The following is a 26,411-nucleotide window of genomic DNA, read 5'->3' as shown; positions in this document are numbered from 1 at the left end:
ACAAAGGATGGGGGGGGGAGCAGCTTTATTGGATGTTAATTTCCATATGGTTACTTTGAGAATTGCACTTTTATAGGCACTATGTGTATAGAGTCATCCCTGATTAAATATTGCAAAATTTTTCATTGAAAAGACTAGTATCTTGCATGGTTGCATGGTTATTCAAGTTTCTTGGTGGCATGTGCTAAACTCCACGAGGCCTATTAAGGTCTCCCAGTCTTTTCTCCTTTCTCATTTGATTGCATCCTAGCAGGAGATTTTGCATTTTGTAGATTGGTGCCCTCCTAATCTTTGTAAGGAGGAGAATTCGCTGCAAGGGGAAGTGCTGGCTACCTCCAAGTTGTTGGATTGGCCTGATAAAGACTTGTAGTGAGATAAGTTTAATTGGATGGCTTGCTTGGGGTTGCAGACAGTCCATGATCGTGTCATTTCTGGGCATCTCCGTCTTTATTCTTTTTGGCGCATTCGTCAACACTTTCAGGTGCCTCGTGGCTATCATGACATTTGGTCATCCTTATAGGAGAAGCTTTTGAGGTTCTATCCATTGCCTGCTTTATAGCCATTGTTTCCTTGGCGGGATTGAATGTTTGTGCTTCCTAATGATTTTGAGAAAGGTTCAGCTAATCGGATCTATCATTGGATGGTCGAGGCCAAGAGATGGGTCACTTGAAAGGCCAATAAAGTATGGCATATTTGGGACATAAAAAAGAAGTGGTAGGAAAGATTCCTCCAAGTCTGGAAGTCTAAGGTTCCTTATCAAGGTAAAGTGTTCATGTGGAGGTTGCTTATTGGGGGTCTTTCAATTGGGGATGTGTTGCGTGCTCGCAAGATCTCCCATGCTCGTGTATTTTCCACTACATGTGATGAGACATTGCTTCATCTCTTTGTCTCTTGCCCTGTTGCTCGATAGATTTGGAGTTTTATTTCCTGTGTGTGGTTCTCAGTGACTCAGCAACGGATTTCAGCTCGTTCGTGGATTATGGGAAGGATGCCTTCTATGTCCGCCTTGCAATCAGATTATTCCTACCTTTTCCATTTCCTTCGATGGATAGCTGTGTGGCATATTTGGCATACTCGGAATGCCTTTATTTTTGATTCTAAGCATCCATGGTCATGTGGCCTGTGTTCGTGGTTAAGTATTATGGCAGATCTCCTCTATAGTTTCAGCTGTTCTGGTTCTTCCTAACATTGCTGCTCCTTGGCTGGATATTGTTCGCTCCACTCCAGCTGTCCTTTTTGTGTGGTAGTCTTTTGGGTTGATTTGTGTCTGTTACCTGATGGTCTGATGTAAATATTGCTACTCAATTCAATTATCTTCACAAAAAAAGAGAGAGAACAGCCAAGCACAACACAAGTTGCATAGACTATGAGTTCAAACGTAGTGTTAAGGGAAGCTGATCACAAAATGTCTGCACAATTTGGAAGAATTGAGATGACAACAGCTGTTAGCCACAGATAGAGGTTGACAGCATTGTTGCCCAATGTACAGGAGCATGAAGTGCTGCAAATCAAAACACAGACAAAACAGCATTAAATGCAGTCACCAGCATTAAAATAATGCAGAAAATCAGAAAATGCAGGCAGCAACATAAAAACACAGAGATTTGCCAGAGTGCAGTAGTGCGGAAGCGTAGGACTGAGAGAGAGAGAACGCAGAGAGAGAAAGAGACAGTGGAAGATGAAGATCTGCTGTATAAAGTGTGCTGAATACAAAGATATGCAGATATATACACGGGCGCAGTGCGCTGGACTGCGTGTCTCCACCTCGGCGATGCAACCTGCTGTTCACCTCGAAGTCCGCTGCAGTCTGCACTGTCTCCTGTCTGAAATCTGCGAATAGAGACGGAATCTGCGCGTGTCACCGGTCTGTAATCTGCGAGCAGAGAAGTGTGGGAGACTGCTGGGGATGTCGGCTATTTATAGCCAGAAAAACAGGGCACAAACAGGACAGGTCGGCTGCATTAAATGCATCCAACTGGACTGTAGGCAGTCGGACTGCCACGTGGCAGTCCGACTGTACAGTCCGACTGTGCAGCCGACTGCACATGCCTGACCTGGGACTGTGATCTCTAACAGATGCGTCATGCGAAGATACGAAATACATTTCCCCACGAGAATAAGCAACCATACCATGAATGGATCGCTTGCGTGTATCACTCCAACCATCAGCAATCAAGGAAACTCCATTTTTAGCCCACATGCTCTTTCTAGTCACTACTGCTTGCTCAACAAGGCGCTTTTCCTTGTCAAGCAAAGTGGTATGTAAAGTCTCTGATGATGGAGGTACATACGAAGGGCCATACTCACCAATCTTCTTGCACATCAATTTAAAAATTTTCCTTCTCTCGACTCTTGAGCCTTCAATTTTCAGCCTAAAATCATAAATGGCTTCATCTTCCCACCCTGCTCGTCGGGTTGGTGGTCGAGGAAGAAGATCCGATGATTGGTCATGGTGGGAAGAAGTAAATGCTGACCGCCCTTTGAGTGGTAGAGGATCTCGACCATGGACGTGCAAGCTTTGCCCATACAAGCGAACTAGTGGAGTAAACAAGGTAATCCATTGAGCCGAGCATTTGTATTTCAATTTTTTATTAATTTTAATTTTTCAAAGTTACTTAAATATTAGAATATGGAATACCAATTGCCACTTGTTCCATTTTAATATTTATGCATAATCAGGTCCAAGCTCATCTCCTACATGAACCAAATTCAGAGGTACAGTTTTGTCCGAATGTGACCTTGGAGAAGCAAAGGGAGCTTCGTGACCGTGTAGCAGGTCAACAAGCTTATCTTGCATCTAGACCACGACGTGTTGCAGTTGACCCTGCAACTTTCGTGACACCATCCCCATCAGATGTATCTAGAGCAGGGTCAGTATCAAGAAGTGCTACCTCCACACCTACTGCTGTAAACGCCCCGAATAACGTAGTATGCTTAACAATTATGATATTCGCTTGTTTTCGAGATTTAATATAAAAGAGAATGAACACTTAAAGCTGAAAATGAAAATTACTCGCAAAATTACAGCCATGAAAATGTAAAAGTAATGGAGACAAGATTGAGGGTTGAAGATGGGCAACCCCCCCCGAAGGAATGTATTTCTGCTTAACCCAAGTCCCTTAGGGAAGAGCTCAGTTACAATCAACCTGAGAGTGAGGAGAAGTAATTCTCACTCTCACACAAGATCATGCAAAGATGTACAAACACACATGCATTATCTATTATGCAATGATAAGAACTGATTTCTTTACAGTATGAGAGAAGAAAGAGGGGAAATCAGCCTTTCTCCATCGTTGAATAGTAGTACATGGATAGGGCTTGCTTCTTGTTGCTAAAATGGAAGAAAGAGCTTGAGAAGGAGGTGCTGTAATGAATTTACAGGCTTGCTGTCCTGTAAAATAGTAGTGATAGAAGAGGGAATATGGAGGAATTTGATAATGGAGAAGTGGGGGATGATGATGGGGATGGATGGGGCCAATTTCTGGCTATCTGTGGGTGCTGTACATGAGTTTACAGCAAAGAAAAATGATGCTGAATGAAGAAAAACGAGCTCTTATTTATAGGAGAGGGAAGAGCTAGTACAAAAGGGGAAAGTGGAGTAGCACAAGACAAGTGTCCAGCCACATGTCATGAGATGTGACAAGTGGTGGGACACTTGGAAACTTGTGTGACAAGTGTCTTGACACTTGTCTCTTCTCTATGGCCTTCCTTTTTGGGCAGAATACTATCAAGAATAGAAACAACCAAATTTAGTAAGCACAGTCAGAGTACAGAACTTACTATTTTTAGAATGACATCCCTATTTTTTAGGACTAGCATTTTAAGGCTAATTCGAGGCTCCTAAAATTTAGGGACCTCCTAAAATTTAGGGATCTCCTAAAATTTAGGGACCCCCCCAATATGGGTGTCATATGAAAGCTTTTTCCGTGTACATCGCAAAAACGGTATCAGAATCTTCATGTGACTTTCCTACGCAAAGAAATGTGCATTTCAAGCTTTCAGCCCACACATGCACATTATACAAGCATTTCATGATCATGCCATCTTGTTGATTGTAACTGTTTGTTCTGGTGGATGTAGCCCACACTTCAAGGCATCAATCTTTTCTGTGTGCGAGTCTAATCCTGATATGCGTGAGTTCTGGTCATAGGCGCCCAATCAGGCCATATAGGTGGAAGTGTGAACTATCTTTTCTCTAACCCACCGCGTGGGTCCACCATAGCCTGTGACCACTCATCAGTGGCGAGCTCCAATGCACTTTTCTTTATATCTAATTAGTGCAAAGGAAATAAATTTAATAAATCATTATATAGACAAATTAACGAAAAATGATACAAATTCTGTTTCTATAGAGTTGTGACAACTGCAGGCATTGCATCGGCCATGGCATCAACAACACCACATGTTGCACGTAGACAAAGCACACTTGATGCTAGTTGGGATCCCAATAAGAAGGAAGAGGTGGATACATCAGTGGCATGCTTTTTTTATCATGACCACATTTAATTTTGTGCAGCCAAGTCAGAGTAGGCTCGAGATAAGGGAGAAGGCTCAAGAGTTGAGACTCCCTCAAGAGTCGAGAGAGAAGGGAAAAGGAGAGAAGGGAGAAGAAGAAGAAAAGAGGAGAACTTGGAACTTGGAGAAGAACTTAGAAGGAAGACTCAAGAGAAGAGGAGAAGAAGGAAGAGAAGGGAGAAGGTTCAAGGAACAAGGAAGAAGAGAAGGGAGAAGTGAAGAGAAGGTAGAAGGAAGAAGAGAAGGAAGAGGTTGGAGGTGGGAGGAGAAAGAAGAAGAAGGAAGAGAAGGAAGAGAAGGAAGAGAAGAAGGAAGAGAAAGAAGGCGGTTGGGAGCACAATGCTGGCGAATTGGGCGCAGGCGGGAGTAGCAGCACTGGGCGCAGGTGAACTGGAGCGGGCGCAGGCGATCTAGAGCGAGAGCAGGACGCGATTGCAGATTGTCCAGGCGGGATCAACGGGTGGCCGGCCGCAGGTAAGTTGTGCCACGTGGCGTTCCCTGTCCCGTTTTAGACAGGGAATGTTCCATCAATTGAAAATGCGGTCCACGATGGATACGTGCCGGGGACGGCGATTCCACGTGCCGGGGGGACCGTTCCGGCCGTTTCCTGTCACTATGGTACCCACAAATCATGCACACTCTCTACTTTGCTCTCTCTCACTCTCTCGGTCTCTCAGAGTGTAAGGAACACTGACTGTCTCGATCTTCGTGCCTAACCCGTCACTACAAACTGGTATTAGAGCGGGCAAGAGACAACTCAGGTGTTGCACGAGTCCCAGGTGGACCCGACGAGCATCAGCAGATAGTTAGGTGCGAGCAAGAGTCGCTGGCGGGCAATAGTCGGCAGAATTAACGCAGCTTGCCTGACGGGACCAGTCGACAAGTAGGTTGGGAGGCATCGTGGATAGTCGCAGGCGCCACGTGAGGCTCCAGCGAGGAGATAAGACCAGCGGGGCATCGGTCGTGTAACGGGACGATTGCAGTACTAACAATAGAAGCGGGCAGTAGGTAGCGGATAGCGTGCGACAGGCAATAGCTGATGGGCGACCAACGGGCGGCCGTTTGGCAGGCGCGACAGGTCACGGACTTAAACGGCTGTTGACCTGCAATTCTTCTCCTTTTTCTTTTAAAAAAATTTGAGTTTGCTTTTACCTCCTCTCCTCCAGGTGTTCGTGGGTGCAAGCATAGTGTGCAAATCTGTGCACGTTTAGGCCCAGAAATTTGGGGCTTTTCTCGAATTTGGGGATCTTAACGCAGAATTGGACAATTTGACTTAGAAATTGCAAAGTCAGTGCACATTTGCTTGGGAATTTTGGGGCTTTCAACATTTTAGTGAAATTCTTTCAATTTCATTGAAATTAGTGCACACAGGACTTGGAAAATTTGGGAATTTGTCCAAATTCGATGCGAGCAAGATGCAACAATGATATTTGTCTCAGAAATTGCAGGAATTTGTGACATTTTGTCCCCGACATTTGGGGCTTTTCATGTACATGCACAAATTGGGCTGAAATTTACCCAATTTTTTGACATTGATGCGCACTGGACCCCATGCAATTTGGGGCTTTTGCAGTTTGGGCAAAATCTGTGCAGCATTTGGTCATTTTATGTACATGCAGGTTCAAGTCCATGCAATTTGGACATCAACACTTGGTAGAATTTGGGGTTTTGCTGAAATTGCTCTATTTTGGCAAAATTGGCCTGTTCTATGCATGATAGAGAAAATGCAGATGTGTGGTTGATGCTTTGAGCATAAAAATTTTGGGGCTTTTGACCGCGTACGTCAAATTTTATGCCCGTGGGTACATGTACAACAGAAATTGCAGCTAAAATTTGGGATTTTTCATGTAACGTGATGCATATGCCCTTGGAATAGCTGTAGTTAGTTGTGGAATGCTGTAGCACATGGTTTGGTGCTTCTGAAAATTTATTTACTACCAAACTTCTCTTGGAGTTTGGTATGGCCGATTGTCGGTCTATTTCTTGCCCCATGGACCTAGAGTCCGAGCTTTTTGCAGCCAGAGCTCCCCTTCTAGATGCCACCTATTATAGGTGTCTTGTTGGTTCCCTCATTTGGCTTATTCGCATACTCGGTCGGATGTCTATTTTGTTATGGCATTGTTGTCTACAAAGGGACTCAATCCTATGGGATCATGTATGGAGGGAGGGTTACTCTCTCTAGTTGGAGTGATTCTGATTGGGTAGGTGATGTGGATTTGGGCCGGTCCACTATAGGTTATGCCTTCTCCCTTGGATCAAGAGTTATCTCATGGAACAACGAGCAACAGCCTATTGTGTCCCTTTCTTCTACAAAGGCAGATTATCGTGCATTATGTTTTATCGCTATGGAGGTGGTTTGGCTTTGTTCCATGTTGGCAGAGATTGGCTTTTCTCATTTTGGACCTATGGACTTGTATGTCAACAATCAGAGTGCTCTAGCTCTGGCAAAGAGCCTTAAGTTTCATGCTCGCATTGAGCATGTTGAGGTTTAGTATCGCTATGTTCGAGAGCGGATCGTGGATTTTGAGCTAGCATTGGCCTACCGTCCCATGGAGGACTACGCAATTGATCTCTTTACGAAGCCTTTCCCGTGGGCTTCTATGCTTCATCACATGAGGTTGTTTGGTCTTCATATACTCCTAGGATTTGAGAGGGGGTGTTAGCTTGCCTATGTTAGTCTTGTCCGTTTGTCATCTCCTGGTTGTGAGATCTTGTAAGAGTCTAATGGAGACATAGGAGCTTTGGCACTTTAGGTGCATTTTCTTTATTTGTCCGCTTCTTGTGTGCATCCCTAGGCCAGTTTTTACTTTCCATAGTCTGCCTACACCTGCCAAACATTGCCATTGTCATTTGGGATATTTCTAGGGTCTCCCCTATTTTAGTGGCATTTCTTCTTTAGTGACCAGCATTTAATGCTGGTCACCAGCATTTATGGCCGCTTCAAGATCAATCCGGTGAGTCTTTTGGTGCTTTTGCTATTTATAGATGCAACCCCCACTTGGCAGATAGACACACTCTTTAGTCTTCAGCCTTAAGACCCTTTGCAGGTGCACACTTCGACACTTCGACTCTTGGTGCTTGGTGCTGCCATCGTCATCAACCCGATCTAGTGCCCGCTGCATATAGGGACTGATTAGTCCATCCCCATTGTATCGGCATTCTTCTTCAATTAGTGCAATATTCTTCCTTTATCTCTTGCTTCCTCTCTTTCTCTCTCTCTTTGGTTCTCTTTGTGTTTATGTTTCTCTTCCATTGCACACTCTCATAGTTAATCCATCATATATTTATAGTATATTTATGACTATATATAATATATATATGTATATTTATGACTATATATATATATATATATATATATATATATATATACCTATATTTTTTGGATTCCCCTTTCCTTGTTTCGTCGTTTCAGACAGGGGTTGAAAATCCATTTCAGGACTCTGAAACACGTTTTTGTTTTGCCCTTTTTGAAACTCTTGGCAACTATGGTCATCACCAATGGTGATGGATCCCCCTCTGGATCTCATGTCCTGAAGCCAATCTTGGCGGTAAGTCATGTGAAAAAGGCCCCCCTATCCATGAGCCAAGGCTTCTCCAAAGAAGAAGAAGCAAGTGCTTTATCCTCCCACCTCAAACAAGTGTATGAAGGATTAAGTGGTAGTGGCTGTAGCCTTTGAACCCTTGGACCCCTCCATGGGCTTTGATTATGGGTACTTTTGCTAGCACTTCTTTGGATGAGTGCCCTTGCCACAATGGGGGTACTTAGGCTCCTTGTTGGAATCCTTTGAATCATCCTTTTTGTCCTTGTGTTTCTTAGCTCGAGGCTTCCCCTTCTTCCCTCCCTCCAAACTTGATGTAAAAGCCTTTGTGGAGCTAGATCCACTAGTACCTATAGCTTTGAGCCGCTCGTCATGCTCCAAGCCTAGCAGGGCAAGGTTGACAAAAGAATCATGGCCATAGCCTCGAAAGATATAGTTCGGCCAAGAGAGGTAGGCTCATCTTGCATATCCTTCAATTTGTTGATGTGGTCCTTCATGGAAGGAGAATCATCAACGTTGAGCATCTAAAGCTTCTTCTCAAGGAATATGCGGTGTGCAAATGTCTTTTGATGGAAGAGAGACGCTAGTTTCTTCCAAAACTTCATGGCAGTCTTCAATTTGTGAACATGCATCAGGACAAAATCCGTCGAGCTCATAAAAAGAAAAGATCTAGCTCGTGAGTTGAGCCAATCCCACAAGGCAGCACGATCCATTGTTGATCCCATTGCGGGATCCTCCATGGAATGGGGTATGAGATGGGAAACACACTCCCCAAGGTCGGCGGTGTTGAGAATACACTCCACCTTATATAACCACTATGAATAGCTAGAACCATCTAGGCAGTTCTCCTTGGGCAAGGAAGGAAATATAGGCACTTGCATTGTGAAGGGGAGAGTGCGCAATGGAGTGCAAGATCAAGGTGTGAGTTGCAGAGCAGAGCTGAGAGTTAGAGAGAGTGAACGTAGAGATAGGTGTATGGTTTGTGATGGTACACAAAGAATAAAAGAATGTATTTATATGTTAGGGTACATGAAGGGTGTGTTCACATCCATAAGACTATACACAGAGACGAAGGGACTTTACATCCAACAACCTCCCACTTAAAGACCCGAAGTGGTATCTTTAAGCTAACCAACTCCCACTAAACGAATGCAATGCTCTTGCTGAGCCTTTGCAAGACACCTAGTGGAACATCTGCAGGGTTATCTTGGGTTTTGACCTTAGTCAGTGTGACAAGACCATTATCCAAGATCTGTCAAATAAGGTGATACCGAACATCTATGTGTTTGGTATGTGCATGGAACATGCATTCTTAGCCAGACATACTGCACTCTGGCTATCACAACCAAGCACTGGAGTACCTGAAGAAAGACCAAAATCCTTGACCAGACGGCCAAGCCAAATAGCTTCCTTAGAAACTTTGGTGGCTGAAATATGGACTAAGTCAAGAGCATTAGACTTCTTAACGACACCGGTGTAATAAGGAGACTTCACTTGTTTTCCATATAAGCAATCATTACAAAATTCGAGACCAGAGTCTTTTATATCAAATCTCCCTAAAGAGGAGAGAACCTGAAGGCTTTTCTGGCTCATATGACCAAGTCTTTTGTGCCAAAGCTCCATCTGTGAATGGACTTGAGCCACAGCCAAGAACTTGCCAGGTAATGCTTTACAATGCAAGTAATATAAAGTCCCCCTTTTGCTGCCTTCAGCATAGAGCCCTTATGGACCTTCCAAGATCCACCACTAAAGGTAGTAAAATACCCTTTAGCATCAAGCTGCCCAACTGATAGTAGACTTTTCTTTATGCCAGGTACAAATTTGACATCTTGCAAAATCAGCTCTTGGCCATTTTTAAGAGCCAAGTGAATGGTGCCAACACCCTCTATCTCACATATATAGTTATTACCCAAGTAAACCTTGCCTAGGCAACCTGCAGTGTATTCAAAAAATGACTCCAAAGAGGGGGTAATATGAAAAGAGACATCGCTGTCCACTATCCATGATTGTGACAGCCCATCGTGAGCTAAAAGTAAGGCATCGATTACCTCCTTTTTGGTGATGTGCATATCACCTGCTGTTGCCATAATATTTGCATCATTACATGAGGCTACAACAAGTATCTCTTCAGTGTCAGGAAGCTCTTCAATGACCACACTATATGCAACATTTTTCTTTGCAACTTCTTTTGAGGAGGAGCTGTTATAATATTTCTTATCATCCTTCTTTTTCTTACCTTGCCGTTGTAGTGACTGGGAGGCAGGAAGATCGAGACAGTAGGTGTTCCTTATGTAGGGAGAGACAGAGAGTGAGAGAGAGCAGAGTAGAGAGGTGCATGATTTGTGGGTACAATGATGAGTGTACCACTTTAGGTTTTTAGATAGATATATATATATGTAAGTACAAGTGCTAAGGGTGTATTTACACCTGAGTACATTTAAAAGCACGAGGGCCTTTATTCCCAACAACCTCCCATCTAAAGGTAATGTGCCTTAAGAGGAGAAAAGAATCAGCTAAGTCTAGGTATGTACAAAGTTGAAATACATATATCTATCCAACTCCCATCATCTGTTAGCAATGAGCAAACCGCTCTGCTGGAAGACCCTTCGTGAGAAGGTCTATAGGATTATCATTTGTATGCACTTTGACAAGCTCAATGCTCTTGCTGTCAAGTATATCTCTAATGAAGTGGTACTTCACCTGTATGTGCTTCGTCTTTGCATGAAAGATAGGATTCCATGCTAGCATGATAGCACTCTAGCTATCACAATGGAGAACATGTAACTCTGTGATGCCAAGCTCTCCCACCAGACGTGAGAGCCATAAAGCTTCCTTGCATGTCTCAGTGGCAGCCACATACTCTGCCTCTGTAGTAGACAATGCAACACACTTTTGTAGGCTAGAGATCCAACAGACTGCTCCTCCTGTGAAAGTAACATATACCCAAAAGTGGATTTTTTGCAATCCGCATGACCAGTATAGTCTGCATCCGTAAAGCCAACAACAGATGCCTTCTGCTTTCCAAAGCAGATGCACAACTCCTTTGTGCCTTTGAGGTATCTCATAATAGCTTTCACTGCATCTCAATGCCTTTTGCCAGGGTTTGCCATGTATCTGCTAACTACTCCCACTGCAAAGGCAATGTTAGGACGTGCAGCAATCATAGCATACATCAAGCTGCCAACAGCTGAAGCATATGGTATCTTGGCCACTTCAACCTTCTCATCATCAGATGTAGGGCTGTCCTTTGCACTGAGTTTCACATATGGAGGCAATGGAGCCCCAATTGTTTTTCCCCCCTCCATATTGAAACGCTAAAAAACCTTGGAGATATACTCATGCTAAGATAGATAGAGTAATCCTTCCTGCTGAGCAAACAATGCTATAACATCATACATATCCAAAGAACGTATTGACAACACTCTATTTTTAGCCTCATTTTTTACATGTATAGTTGCTGAAATTTCAGCCATAGAGTCATTAATATTCAGCCCATAAAAGATGCTTGAAATGCCTTCATTTTCAGCTAATAATCCCAATGCTCTCAGTTCCTTAGTAGCTCGTTTCATAGATATGAGTTCATCCTTGCACATAGCTTCCATAGACTTAAACCAATATGAACTGTTTGCTATAAATTGAGAATAACCAATAGTAAATACATTCTTCATTCCATCAAGAGGCGAGTACATCCTCTGAACAGCACTACTGTGGCCCCACATTACAGCAGTGCTTATTGAAAATCCAGGTCTTTGAATTCCCTTGCATTTGGAGCCAAAGGAGACTCTCGAAGCGTATCCCGATGTCTAGGATGATTAACACAAACAGTAAGAAATTGGAGTGCTTTCCTCCCATCCTTGCTTTTGACTCTTGCATAAGCAGAACCATCATTAAGCACCTTTGTTTCCATATGCACTCCTGTAATATAGGGCTATCCCAAAATCACTGCATATGGAGGAATTATCTTGCACAAATAAATTTTGCTCTTCTTGTACATCACCAATCGCCCATTCTTGAAATCGTGCGGCTATAACGTTAAGAGGGATGTAGTGTTTCTCCCTATATCTGGTCTCCTGGGTTTCAACATGAAAGACAGGGTGCCAAAAACTACATGCCCTTGGTGGGACGGACCCTGTTTTTTTTGAGGCCTTGGATACAATTGAGATCCCACTTAGGGATCCAAAAGCTCCATTTAGGATGCCACTTATAGACAAATTCAAGGACATGGGAACAGTTGTGATAGGGAAAATAGAATCAGGGACAGTAATGCGAGGTGACAATCTGTTTATCATGACAAATAAGGTCCATGTGAAAGTTGTCACAATAATGAGAGAGGCTAATGAGGTCAGAGTTGCCAAACCAGGGGAGAACCTTCGGATCTGATTGTCTGGCATAGAAGAGACTGATGTATCACCTGGTTTTGTTCTATCAAGTATAGCTCGGCCTATTCCCTCTTTAGTGGAGTTTGATGCCCAGCTGCAAATTTTAGAGCTGTTGGATCACAAGGCAATTTTTACTGCTGGCTACAAAGCTGTCCTTCATATACATGCGGTTGTGGAAGAGTGTAAAATTATTGAGCTTCTACACCAGATCGACCCCAAGACAAAGAAAGCTATTAAAAAGAAAGTGCTGTTTGTTAAAAGTGGAGCGGTGGTAGTGGCTCGTATTCAGGTAAATGAGCTAATCTGTGTGGAACGCTTCGATGACTTTCCACAATTGGGACGCTTTACTCTTTGTGATGAAGGGAAAAACTGTGAAAAAAAGCAAGGAAAAAGGGAGTGAGAGTGGCCGCTTTTTGAGAAACAGGGGATTGGAAAAAGAAAAGCTTTTGGGGAATTGGCGGAGGGAGGTGTTCCAGGAAAGGCAAACTTCAGAAAAGATGGCTCCTTTCTATCCCAATAGGAAGAAGAAGAAGAAGATTGACAAGGGACGAGTTTTTTCTTTTATCACAGAATGCAAGGACATATATTGAATCTCTGTACACAGATCGCTAGTTTGAAACCAGACTTGGTCATAACTGAGAAAGGAATCAGAGACCTTGCTGTTCCAAGGGACATCATTCTATTTGTTCTGCAAATCTTCTCGGAGACAAAAGATCTGGGGGCGGCACAACGAGCGCATTTCCTGGTAGTCAGCATCAGATTGGATTCAGTAGCATTAATCTGCAACTACCTTATTCGACTGTATGCATCTTTTGGTATAATCTCTTGCCACCATCAGGAAGAAACTGAATGCCCTGTACATCAACCTGTGACATATAACCTTCCGTTTTGACTTACTTGGACAATCTTTGGAATTTTGTACAAAACATCCCATTTGGCACAAGCTTGGACTCATCACCAACAGTAAACTCGTGTACTTTTTCACCAGCCTCAATCCATGATTTTCCAGCCTTCTTGTAAGAACCAGCATTTATCTTCAGTTCTTCTGTTCTCAAAGAATCTTCCCACATTTGGAGATCCTTATAGACAGTTGACATAAGCACATATGCTGAAGCATTCACTGAATCCAGTTGCAAAACTCCGTTAAAGCTTTGCCTTGCAAGCTCCACATTCCTATGAAATTTACAACCTGCAAGCAGAGACCTCAGACTTTCAGATGCTGCATTATGTTTTGTAAACCCAGTGTCAATATAACTGAGTTTTGACTGTGCAAGAGCTGTGTATATCTGTGCAAAATTGCACCAGATCTGGTTGGCTGTTACAGAATTTTTATCTATGCAAGAGAGCTGTATGTATCTACAAAAACTGTACCTGAATACAAAGATGTCTTCTTGATCCTATTCCAACCTCTAAGATCTTACTTCAGATTTCTTTGTTCCTTTGGAAAAGACAGGCTATTTATATGACATGAGTTTTTGTCAAGATGTTTATTGGAGATGCTCCCATTCAGATGAAGCTGATTGTATGTCACATATTATCTGAAATTGAGCTTTCAAATTGAATGTGATCTCGCTAGATTGACCTTCTATCCTGAAATTATTCAAAGTCCTCTGTGGTCGTGACTTTGCTTTCAAAACCCTTCGACATCTTTGGTGAACCCGACGTGAAAGCGTCGCATAAATTTCAGGATGGGAGATACTTCAGCATCAATTTCAGCCTCTTCTACAATTCCTGCTTTGTCCTCTACTTTAGCTCCATCATTGACTGCTGCTTCAAGTACTTCAACGGATGATTTAAAGCAGATTTTGCAGAATATGTCTATGTATATGCAGCTTCAAAATCAGCAGATACAATTGTATATGCAGCAGCAGCAGCAGTTGCATCAACAACAGTTGTCTCAACAAAGGCAACTATATTCGGAGCAGGAGAATGCAATCAGCGCGACTAAGGCGATTGAAACAATTGAGAATGAAAAGAAGCTATTTGATGGCCGTAATGTTTCGGCTTATTTGAAGACGTATGAGATCAAGATGGGATTTTTTGGAGTACTAATAGGATTTATGAGTAAGTATTTCCTTCGCCTTGTCACACCCGCCTTGAGGGCAAAAGTGACTGATCTTTTCCTTCAAAATTCACATTGGCAAGATTTTAAGAAGGCCCTGAAAGAAGAGTATTTCCTTGAGGACTTTGGGATGGCTACACGGCGGTCATTCCGAGAGTGCGGCGACAACATAGGCATAGACTTGCGGGTAGAGGTGGAGTAGGTGCAATAGGGTAGTGTAGGTGGTTATGCTGGCAAATAGGTGGCGACTGCAGGAGAAATGCCACTAGACAAGCAGCGTTGCACATAGGATAGTAGAGGAGCTGTAGGGAAGCGCAGGAGAAAGCGGAAGTGGCAATGTTGGTGGCGCTGCGAGGCAGCATAGGAGGTGTAGTGCACAAGATTGTGGGTGCAAGCAGCAAATTCTCTGGTGGGTGGCAGGGATAGGTGGCATTGCTAGGCAATGTGCGGGTAGTGTGGAGGTGGTTGGTAGCAGTGATGGTGGTGGCTATAGGCGGTGGAGACAGCAATAACAGTAGTAGAAGCTCATAGCTCCTCTTCTCTTCCTCTCACGAATGGGAGCCGGTGGTAGCAGGACCTCGAGTGAAGCGGCATTGGCTGATGGTGGTTAAACGGAACCCCCACGTAGAAGCTGCTTTGATACCAAATGTGAGAAATGGTGCTAGCTGTGGAGGAGAGAGAAACGAGAGAGTGACAATGTGAGCTGAAGCAAGAGAGTAAAGTAAATACTGAATTGAAAGATAGAGTGAAAGTATAACTCTAGTTTAGGTCAAGGATTGACCAAACCTGCCCTACACCAACTAACTAGAGTTAGGTTTATTTATTCCAGAGCCCAGTGTCACTACTTTAAGTTTCTAAGACACTAGGTGTACACATCCTACGTTGACATACACTTTTATAAGTGTCTACACCATACAAAATACATTAGGCAATGCCTAGAATTGACAAATTCTAATAGCGTTCTCTTTTTTGTCATCCTATTTCTTTGCCTTTGGCTTTACTTTTTGCTTTTCTCCTCTTGAACTTACTGTGAAAGCCTTCCTAGAGCCGGATCCACTGGCACCAACCTCTTTGAGTTGCTCATCATGATCCAGGGCTAGCGGGGGGAGCTCGTCCCAAAGAAGTCTCTCGGGTCCCAGATGTTAGAAGGTTGGTGTAGAACACATCGAACTTTGGAGATGGCAATTGAGTCAAGAGAATCGTCCATATCTTCTGAAGAGATAGTCCTCTTGAGGGATCATGTCCTCCAATTTGTTGATGCGATCCTTCATAGAAGGGGAGCCATCAACATTGAGTATCTGAAGTGTACTAGGACAGAGGCTTTTAAGCTCATGAAAAGGAAGGATCGGGCTTGAGAATTGAGCCAATCACATAGGGCTATATGATCCATTGTGGTGCCCATATGGAAATCCCTCATGGGACTGGGAATAGGTAGGGTAACAAGCTCCGAAAGATCAAAGGTGTGAAGGATGCATTTCACCATATAGGACCAAAGTGAATAGTTTGAACCATTTAGTCGGTCCTCTTTGGGTAAAGAAGGGATAACAGACACCTAAATAGGTGGTGCCATGTTGGGAAATTTAAAGCTGGTAGAATGGGCTTGATAGGAAACATGAAGAGAGGGGGGTATCTGAGTGCAACAATGTGGAAGCGTATGATAGAGACTAAGAGATAGAGTGAACACAGAGAGAAAAGAGAGAGAGAGAAAGAGACGGAAGAATGCAGATTTGCTATATGATAAATGTTGAATAAGGAGTATAAGCTTCCCCTTAATGAAATGGTATTATATGTCAATGTGCTTCATTCTAGCATGAAATACAGGGTTTTGGGCCAAGGCAAGGCAAATTTCATTGTTGCAATGAAGTGTAGTAGGACCTATTGGTGGGCAGCCAAGCTCCTTCAATAACCTCCGAAGCCACACTGTCTCGCATGTGGTAGAAGATGCCACTTGATACTCTGCCCTAGTGAAAGATAAGGCAACCGTGGTTGCTTCTTACTACTCTATGAAACAACGCTTGCACCCAAGGTAAAGCAATAACCTGTCGTGGACCTTTTGTGGCCCACATTGCGAGCCCAATCTAAATCGCTCCAACCTGTAAGCACAAGATTTGAACCATTTGTACTTGTTGAATACAAAATCCCTAGATTGGGAGTCCCCCTTAGGAATTGCAAAATCCTCAAAGTAGCCAGCCAACCTATCTCTTTAAGTTCAGTCATGAACCTAGCCAACAAACCTACAACATAACACAAATCAAGGCGAGTGTTGAGAAGCCAAATCAGGGACCCAATAAGTTGCCTGTAACAGGTAGCATCTGCCAAAGGTGAATCAATGTGGGCTATGGTTTTCCAATTTGGATCCATAGGATCTGATAGGGACTTGCATCTGTCCATCTCAAATGTAGTCAAGAGCTCCTGCACATACCACTGCTGGGAGATGAATATCCCTAGCAGAGTCTAATACATCTCATGCCCTAAGAAGAAATGGAGAAGTCCCATGTTTGTCATCTCGAACTTCTCACGAAGTGCTGCCATGGTTGCCTTGATCATCTCTACACGATCACCTGTCAAAATCAAATCATCCCCCCCTTGAAATGTGGACATAAAGTTGCCGATACCCCAATCTCTATTGAAGGAACGAGTCTATCCTCTCATTCCAAGCATGTGGAGCGTGTTTGAAGCCATAGAGGGCCTTCTTCAATCTGTACACCTGTCCATTTGACGAGGCTGCTCAACATAGATATCCTCCTTCAAATCACCATTGAGGAAGGTAGACTTCACATCAAGGTGATAAACTGGCCATCTCTTATGGCTGGCTAAGACAAGAACAACTCTAATGGTAGCCATCCGAGTCGTAGGTTCAAAGATATCATGGAAATCCACCCTTGGCCACTAGGCGAAACCCTTGGCTAATGAGTTGTGCCTTGTGCTTATCAAGAGTACCATCACTGTGATATTGGTCTTGAAGATCTATTTTGACACCAATCACCTTCCTATGAGCGGGTCGAGCCACAAGATCCCAAGTGCCATTCTGCTCAATAGCATCCAACTCTTGCTCCATAGCCTTTTTCCAATGTGATGACTGCAAAGCCTCCTTCATGGAGGTGGACTCCCTATCCAGCACAAGACGAGTCATCAAACAATAGTTAGAACAAACTAGCTCAGTGGAATGTGTTTGGTTTCTTCGAGAACACTGCAGTCCATCTTGCAACTGCCACTCCTCAGGGACCCCCTCAATCCTTGCATCATGGAGTGTATCACGTGCCCAACGAGGAGGGGGCCGGAGCTCGCCTTGTTGCTCTCCATCTGCTGAAGTCTCTAGAACATCCACCAGTAGTGGCTCATGTGGGGAGGCCGGTGGTGAAAAAGAATTCTTATCGGAAGAAGAAGCATCCCCAAGAGGCACTGGTTCAAGAGGAACAGTCTCTGGTGCCCAACTATCTTCGAGATTTCCAAGTACAAGGTGCTCCTCATCCCCCTTGGAAGCTAGAACCTCCACAAATCACATATGACAACTGGTGTAGACATCCTGCTTAATGGAATCGTATAAGTGGTAGCCCTGGGATTGTGAGTTATAGCCCACAAACACCTATTTCTTCGAAACCACTTCAAACTTGTCCCTTTGAGTTTTTGGGATATGAACATAAGTATCACATCCAAAGATCTTGAAATAAGAAGCATTTGGCTTGGCTCCAAAATAAGCCTCATAAGGGGTCATACCAACTACGGCTGAAGTAGGTGACCGATTGAGGATGTGGACAGCAGTAGCCACAGCCTCGGCCCATAGACATTGAGATGTTTGATGATGCTCCATCATGGTGCGAGCCATCTCGATCACACTCCTGTTCTTCCACTCTAATATGCCGTTCTCTTGAGGTGTGTTTGTGTTGGCAAGCTCCTGGTGAATACCACGATTTGCACAAAATTTGGCAAGCTCATTAGAGACGAACTCTTCTCCCTTGTCTGATTGCAAGGTCTTGAGCTTCCGGCTTGATTGGTTCTCCTTGAAAAACAACCAATCCTTGAAGTTGGAAAAGACCTTTGACTTCAACGCCAAGAAGTATGTGCATGTCATCCTGCTAAAATCGTTAATAATAAGCATGAAATACAAACTCCCCTTAAGGGACTTTGTCTGCATAGGTCCACAAAAATCTATAGAAACAAGCTCCAAGCATGTTGAAGACCGCCTCGAAGCCTTGTTGGGAATGGCATCACGATGCTGTTTTCCACGAATGCAGGATACACAAGGTTGCTGGCTCACCACTATGTCTGGCAAACGTTTGGACAAGCTGTCCCCTAGGAGCCTTCTGAAGGTAGTCATAATTCAGGTGGCCAAGCAAAGCATGCCAAAGCTCGGATTATGTTTGTGAAGTAAGAAGAAGAGAAGTCAAGGAAAAAGGAGACCTTAACTTGTAGACTCCATTCTCCTCATAAGCTGTAGAAAGCATCTTTCTCGAGTCATGCTCAATAATCCGGAAAGAATATGTATCAAACTCAACCAACAGGCCAAGAGCACAAATCTTGTGCACGGAAAGTAAATGGTAACCCATACTTGGCACATAAAGCACCTCGGAAGTATGAGTACCACCTTGTCCATCTGGAATCAGTTGCATCAGCCTTGTGTCTCACTGAAAACTCCTCTTTAGGTCTGCCCACGATCAATTAGTCTTTGAGCTGCTCCGATACCATATCAGAGTGCAGCGGTGCGGAAGTGTAAGACTGAGACTGAGAGATAGAGTGAACATGGAGAGGAGAGAGAGAGAAATAGAGAGAAGAATGCAGATCTGCAATATGAAGAATGCTGAATAAGGAATATAGATATGTACACAGGTGCAGTTTATATGTCTACATATCTCCATCTCGATGATGTCACCTTGCTGTACACCTCGGAAGTCTACAGCAGTCAGCATGATCTCTGCTGCGAATGGAGCCTAGAATCTGCGATCAGAATGTGTCAAAGTGTGCTGGAAATTTGCTATATATAGCAAAAAATAGGGACCAGCAAAAATAGCAGTCGGCTTGCTAAATCTTGCCAACTTGTCCCAAATCCGGCCAACTGTAGTACCGATTGCTGCTGACATGGCATGATTGCTGACATGCCGACCTGACTGATGTGTTCGACTGCTGGACTGCTGGACTGCTGATGTGGCATTCTGCAGTAAATGCGATGACTGTACAGGCTGATCAAACTGCTGCATGGACACATGCTTGTCTAGGGGCTGTCTAGGGGCTGACGGGATGACCATACCTCTAGCAAGGGGAAGGAGAAGCAGAATGCTGCTCTGAATGGTGAGATCAAACAAAAGGGCTCGGAGATCTCCGTTCTTCACGATGATCACACCGCCTGTTAGAGGAGCGATAATAAATCTCCTCGTTAGAGTCATTAAAGCCATTGAATCGATGGTAAGACATCTTCAACACTTGCAAATACCCACAAAAATATGTGTTTTGTTGTAGATATCCTTGAACAATGGAAAGCAACTATACCTCTGCAAAGGAAAGAGTGTAGATGTACTTGTGTGAGTCGTATGGACCAATCGGTTGCAGAAAATCTAGGTTTTCAGCAAGAAATAGAGCACTGAAAATTTGCATTTTCAGCCTAGGGGGTCTTCTCTTGATGGGGTACCTCCATGCCCTTACTTTGGCGACAATACCATGTGAGAGTGCACAACGAAAGAGAGTTGCGAACATGGAGAGAAAAGGAGAGAAGAAGAGAAAGCAGAAAGAGAAAGAGAAGAAGAAAAGAAAGAGCGATCAACATTGAACAAAGGAGAACGCCAAATACAATGAGGACTGATCAATTCCTACATGTAGCCCAAGGCATCAGCGAGGGCATTGGATCAGGTTGAATAATGATGGCAACACCTTCGACGGTGATGGAGATGGAGAGAGTGTACATGTAAAGAAGCTAATTTCCGTAGGAACAATTAAATTGAAAATACAAAGAAATAGACTATTTACCAAGAAACCATAGCCAATGTGGCTAGGCATAAAATGATATTACTATGAATGGTTGAGAATCGATTGATGAAAGGCTGCAGCATGGTATGCATCCCAAGCTATGGTGACCAAGAGTATGCACCCTCTTAGATGGTGGGAGGTTGAGACCTCAAACATGAAATGTTGTAAAATGGCAAAAAGATCCTTGGCTAGTTACAACTTAGCCTTTTATACTTAACCATAGTAGGCTAAATATTGGCTAAGGCATTAAGGCACTTTTACTCTATTACAAGCCATCTCGGCCTAGAAGAGCTTCATTCTCAAAGCTGAATTTGGGACAAGATACAATGATAAGTATAAGAATATCTTGAAATAGATAAAGTCATGCTGAAATAGGAGTCCATGTTGAAGAAGAACAAATAAGTTGATGGAGAAAGACCATGTAAGTGGAACAAACTGCTGTAGGCTGTCCAAAACAGGCTACAGTACAAATCTAGCTATATCTTGAAATAGAAGTGTTCAATTTCCATATGTGAGCTATAAAAATGTAGAGGACAATATGTAGTATCCAGCCATGCCATCAAAATCAAATTTTAATGAAGATAAAGCATTTAACTTCAGAATAGAAATTTATTACAGCAAGCTGATTACTGTCCAGTGAATGAACTATCCTCTTGAAGAAGCCATGGAAATTGTTCAAATATGAAGCATGCTACCAAGAAGATTCTTCCATAGGCAAACCCTTCCACTTTATAAGATAATCCACAAGAACTCGGTTCCTTAGAACCTTCTCCCGCTTATCAGTAATCTTTTCAGGTTCATAAACGAGCAAACCATCTTCATCAAGGGGAGGTAGTTCTTGAAGAACTTGGATTTCAGGGCCTACATACTTCTTGAGCTGAGATACATGAAAAACATTGTGGATGCGTATAGTTGAAAGTAAATCAAGTTGATAGGCAGGATCCCCAACTCTCTTAATTATTTGGTATGGACCATAATACCTATGAGCAAGTTTATTATGTCCTCCCTTAAGAGAAGTATAACGGGATTTTGGAACCTTCAAGAAAACCCATTCACCTTTATCAAACTCCACGTGTCTTCTTTTCTCATCCACATAGGTCTTCATTGTCTCTTGAGTTTTTCCAATGTTATTCTTGCATTCCTTCATAAGAACCTCCATCATCTCTAACTCTTCATGAGCATTAAGATTCACATCATCATGAAACAATGCGGAAGACACTTGAACCTTGTAGCCATGTAATGCTTCAAAAGGAGACATTCCAATACTCATGTAATGAGTATTATTATAATAAAACTCTACAAGATGAAGCCAATGGTCCCATGTGTTTTGTGTGTCATAGCAAAAATGACGCAAGTAAACCTCTAGCCATTGGTTGATCCTTTCAGTTTGCTCGTCTGTTTGTGGATGATAAGCCGTATTAGGAGTCAAAATAGTCCCCATAAAAGAGAAAAAACTCCTCCAAAAGCTGCCCATAAACTTGGTGTTACGATCGGACACAATCTTCATTGTCATTCCATGAAGCTTAAAGACACATTCCATAAACTGTTCAGCCACTTTCTTTGCTGTAAATTGAGTCTTTGTTGGAATAAAACGAGTTGATTTAGTCAACCGGTTTACCACAACATAAATGCTATTCCACGTGCATTTTGTTATAGGAAATCCCATTGAAATCCATGCTAATATCAATCCACTTCCCATGAGGAATAGGTAGTGGGTAAAGCAAACCACTGGGTAGAAGCGTGGAATCCTTATATTATTGACATGGAAGACAAGCCATGACATAGTCTTTAATATCTTTCCAAATACCTTTCCAATAAAAGGTCTTCTGGATATTATCAAATGTTTTGAACAAACCATGATGTCCCGCTAAAGGTGAAGAGTGCATCTCTTGCAAAATACAAGAAAACCCATCCTTGATATCGTAAAAGACCATTATGCCATTTATAATTTGGATACTCTTCTTCTTTGCCTTGTTGGAATTCTTTTATCATTTTTGATGCTTGCTAATCAAGCAAATACTCTTCTTGAATGTCATGGATCCAATCCTTATACACGGTTGAAATGGTAGAGATAGAATATGCCCACATTCTTGATAAGGCATTCGTTACTATATTATCTTTTTCAGCCATATAAGTTATCTCAAAGTCATATCCTTCAAGAGTAGCTAACCATCTTTGTTGCTTGGGAGACAAATTTGGTTGTGAAAGGAAGTAATTCAGGACATGATGATCACTTTTGACCTTGAAATGATTGCCATAGATATAATGATGCCACTTTTTAATAGCATGTAATATTGCCAACATCTCTTGCTCATTAACATGTAATTAACACTCCTTGTCATCAAACTTTAGGCTTTCATAAGCTATGACTCCATGGTCTTGACATAAAATAGTCCCAATTCCTCTTCCATTAGCATTCATACATATGATAAACTTCTTAGAGAAATCCGGGTATACAAGGATAAGTGCTGAAATTAAAAGAGATTTCTGCTCATTGAAACTTTGATCGGCGATGGAGTCCCAAAAGAAAGCCTCCTTTTTAAGTCCATCCGTCAATGGAGCCGCCACATGAGCATAATTCTTTATGAATCTCCTATAGAAGGATGATAACCCAAGGAATCCTCTCAAAGAAGTTGCATTCATAGGAGTAGGCCATTCTTTAACACATTTCACCTTGTTGGAATCCACTCTAATGCCTTGCTCTCCCACAACATGACCTAAGTATTCAACTTTATCTTCCATGAAAGAACACTTTGTCATCTTGGCAAAGAGTGTGTGTCTTCGTAATGTGTCAAAGACCTCTCGTATATGCTTCAAATGCTCATCCTCGGATTTCTTATAGATGAGGATATCATCAAAGTAAACAAGGACTGTTTTGAAGAAGGGTTGTAATATTTTATTCATGAGGGCTCGAAAAGTAGCGGGCGCATTGGAAAGTCCAAATGGCAATCCCCATTTAGTCCTAAAAGCTGTTTTGAACTCATCTCCTTCCTTCATTCGAATTTCGATGATAACCCAAACAAAGATCTATTTTGGTAAAGACCTTAGATCTTTTGGTAAAGACCTTTGCATCTTTAAGTTCACCGAAAAGATCATCAATTTGGGGAATAGGATACCTATTCTTGACCGTTGACTTGTTCAAATCCTGATGATCAATACATATACGAAATGATTAATCCTTCTTTTTGACTAAGAGAATGGGAGAGGCAAACGATGATTGACTTTGTTGAATTAAACCCATTTGCAGCAATTCTTTGACTTGTAGCTCCACTTCTTTCCTCTCAAACTTGGACAAGCAATAGGGAGGCTTGTTGATGGGTTTTGTATTGGGCAACAAGGTGATAGGATAATCAACCTCTTGCTTTGGAGGAAAAGATGAAGGTGGTTGAAATAAATCCTTGTATTCCTCCAATAGCTCTTCCAATCTTAGATCCATTTTCTTTGTAGAAGAAGATTGTTGATTTGATGATTGCTCTTCATCTACTTTCGCAAGCAAAAGAGTGAAGATGCGTGACCTTGCATTGATTTCTTTTCGCAGTTTCTTCCTAGAGATGAGTTCTATATGTTTGTGGTCTATGCCTTTCAATTCTAGGTGTCGTCCTTACCAATTAAATTTCATTTGTATTTGCATCAAATCTAGAGTAAATTTACCAAGGTTTTTCAGCCAATTGCATTCAATAACAATGTCAATAGGCTCCATATCCAAAGTGATAAAATCCACGTGTATTGTGCCTGAGGGCGATAGTTCAATTGAAGTACATGGACATACTTCTTTACTAGACTTATATATACCATTAGCAACTTGTATCTGCAAGCAGGATTCCATGTCAATGGGTAGCAACTTTAGGTCGTTCAAAGATTTAGTGTTGATGAAGTTATGTGTGTTGTCTGTATCCACTAAAATATGTGCATCGTTGCCATTAATGATACCTTTGAGTATACTTTTGCCTTTGCATCTGGTGCATGCATCATGTGAAATAGTACACAAAGAAGAATGTGAACCATGAGTGCCACCCAGATCAAATGGAAACCTATCCGTGGGATCATAGAATCCTTCATTAGTAGCATCCTCTTTTTCATAAACTTCTTCGACCATTGAGTAAGCATCAACATGTAGTAGATTTTCCTCATGTTCCTCCTCTTTTTCAACTTCAACATCTTGAGTGATCACCGTATTGATTTTTGAATTCTTGGCTTTGCACTTTACCTTATGGTCCTGTGACCACATCTCCCCACATTTGAAACATAATCCTTTGGCATGCATTTCTCTAAGTTTGTTGTGAGGAAGGAAGTTACTATTAGAACTGTTTTGGGATAGTTTAGGAGCATTCTCAGCTCTTATAAAATTGCCTCTTGCCTCAGTCACATTTTTGAAATTTTGCCCTTGTTTCTGTGCATAATTTCCACCCTGTTAAGAGGCATAAACAGTAGGGAAATTTGGGACTTTGCTGTTTTAACTGTTTTGACAGTTAGAACCCCTGTTTTCTTGCTTTAATGTGTCACTGGATCGGCTGAAAACTTGCCCATATTTTGTTGGTTGATTGGAAAAATAATTGCCCACATTCCTTTGCTGGAAATTTCCTGCATCTCTCTTGTACGTCAAGGAATATCTTTCAGCCAATTGTATAGCCTCATGTAAAGTTTTTGGTTGTTGAGCTCCCACCTTTAAGACTAAAAATGTATTTATTCAGCTTAGTAAAATCTGAAATGCCTTCAACGTACATGGAGAGATTTAAGTAGGTGTTGGAGTAGTCTCTAACAGACATCCCTCTTTGAGCACAAGCATACCATCTTCTTTGAAGTCTTTTTTTTTCCAAAGGAAAACATCAATCATTGCTTGCTCGAACTCCTCCCAAGTAAGAAAGTTTTACCCAATCTTGTGCATGTAACGCCACCAAGTATGGGTGTAACCTTCAAGATGAAGAGCCGTGAAATAAATCTTAGCTTCTTCATTTCTAGGATAAAGGGCGAAGTACAATTCAAGCTTATTAATCCATTCCTCCCACTCCGAAGGTGAAGTGTTATCCCCTTTGAAATTAGTGATATTGATCTTTTTCTTATACTTCTTTTCATTGTAAGATGGTTGTCCATAAGAATGTTGCCTCCATGAATCTTTGTTTCAAGAGTTTTGCCTAAAAGTAGGTGGCCCAAAACCATGAGATGAGGATTGAACGTGTGAAACATGCTCTTTATTTGAAAGATCATGGTCTGATCTTCCCTCATCATTTCTTCCACCTTCATGAACTTGATTGTTGATTGCATTTCTTTTTTGCACATTAGAGGGTTGATGATAACAAGACTTGTAGAAGGGGTTGCATCCATGATAATCATCATCCCATTGATTGTTGTCTTATTCCCCTTCATGTCTAAGACTATCTTTTGGGCTGCTAAATTGAGGCCTTGTGGTATGAATGCCATAGATTTGCAAAGGGTGATGGTTAGCTCTCACTCTAGATGGTTCTCCCCTTTCAGAAGTATGTATAGTTGGTTGAGAACTTTCTTTGTTTGGATGGGAAGGATTGCCAACAAGAGGGGTTGTATATGGATCTTCAATAGTTTGAGATTCCCTTTGTGGCTTACTCCCAATTTCCCTTATGGTTGAAATGAGTTCTTGGAATAAAGATTTGTTGCTTTGCTGTAGATTAGAGATACCCTTGTTTACTTGTGCCATTCCTTGTAACAAACCTTGATTCATATGTATTAAACCTTCATTCAAAGTCTTGAAATTCCTAGAAAGGTCTTCATTCACATGTCCCAACTCTTTTGATAGTAATAGGTAATCACTCAATTGGTGGGGTGCCCTTGTGTCTGTGATATGTGGCATTTATTGCCGATATATGTGTAATCTCCCTTTGAGGAGACGGGAAAGGGAATATTTGTTAGATTATAGACTATAAATGCGTAGTGATTAGTGTTTAGGATAGTGTATCCCTCAACAGACGCTCCTGGCCCGCGAGG

The 26,411-nt window shown here is 42.3% G+C and overlaps 1 protein-coding gene and 1 pseudogene across 4 annotated transcripts in view; both read left to right on the top strand.

Annotated features, from left to right (window-relative positions):
* Positions 1-26,411, top strand: part of LOC148034489 (alpha-galactosidase 3-like) — a 78,767-nt gene that overhangs the window by 3,954 nt on the left and 48,402 nt on the right. The gene's annotated exons all lie outside the window — the stretch shown is intronic.
* On the top strand, positions 12,041-12,833 carry LOC148034490 (eukaryotic peptide chain release factor GTP-binding subunit pseudogene; annotated as a pseudogene).

The sequence above is a fragment of the Lygodium microphyllum genome, chromosome 6 (assembly GCF_053477565.2).
Source record: "Lygodium microphyllum isolate KBCC chromosome 6, Lygodium_microphyllum_v1.1.10, whole genome shotgun sequence".
Taxonomy (NCBI): Eukaryota; Viridiplantae; Streptophyta; class Polypodiopsida; order Schizaeales; family Lygodiaceae; genus Lygodium; species Lygodium microphyllum.
This window is presented reverse-complemented; position numbering and strand designations above follow the sequence as displayed.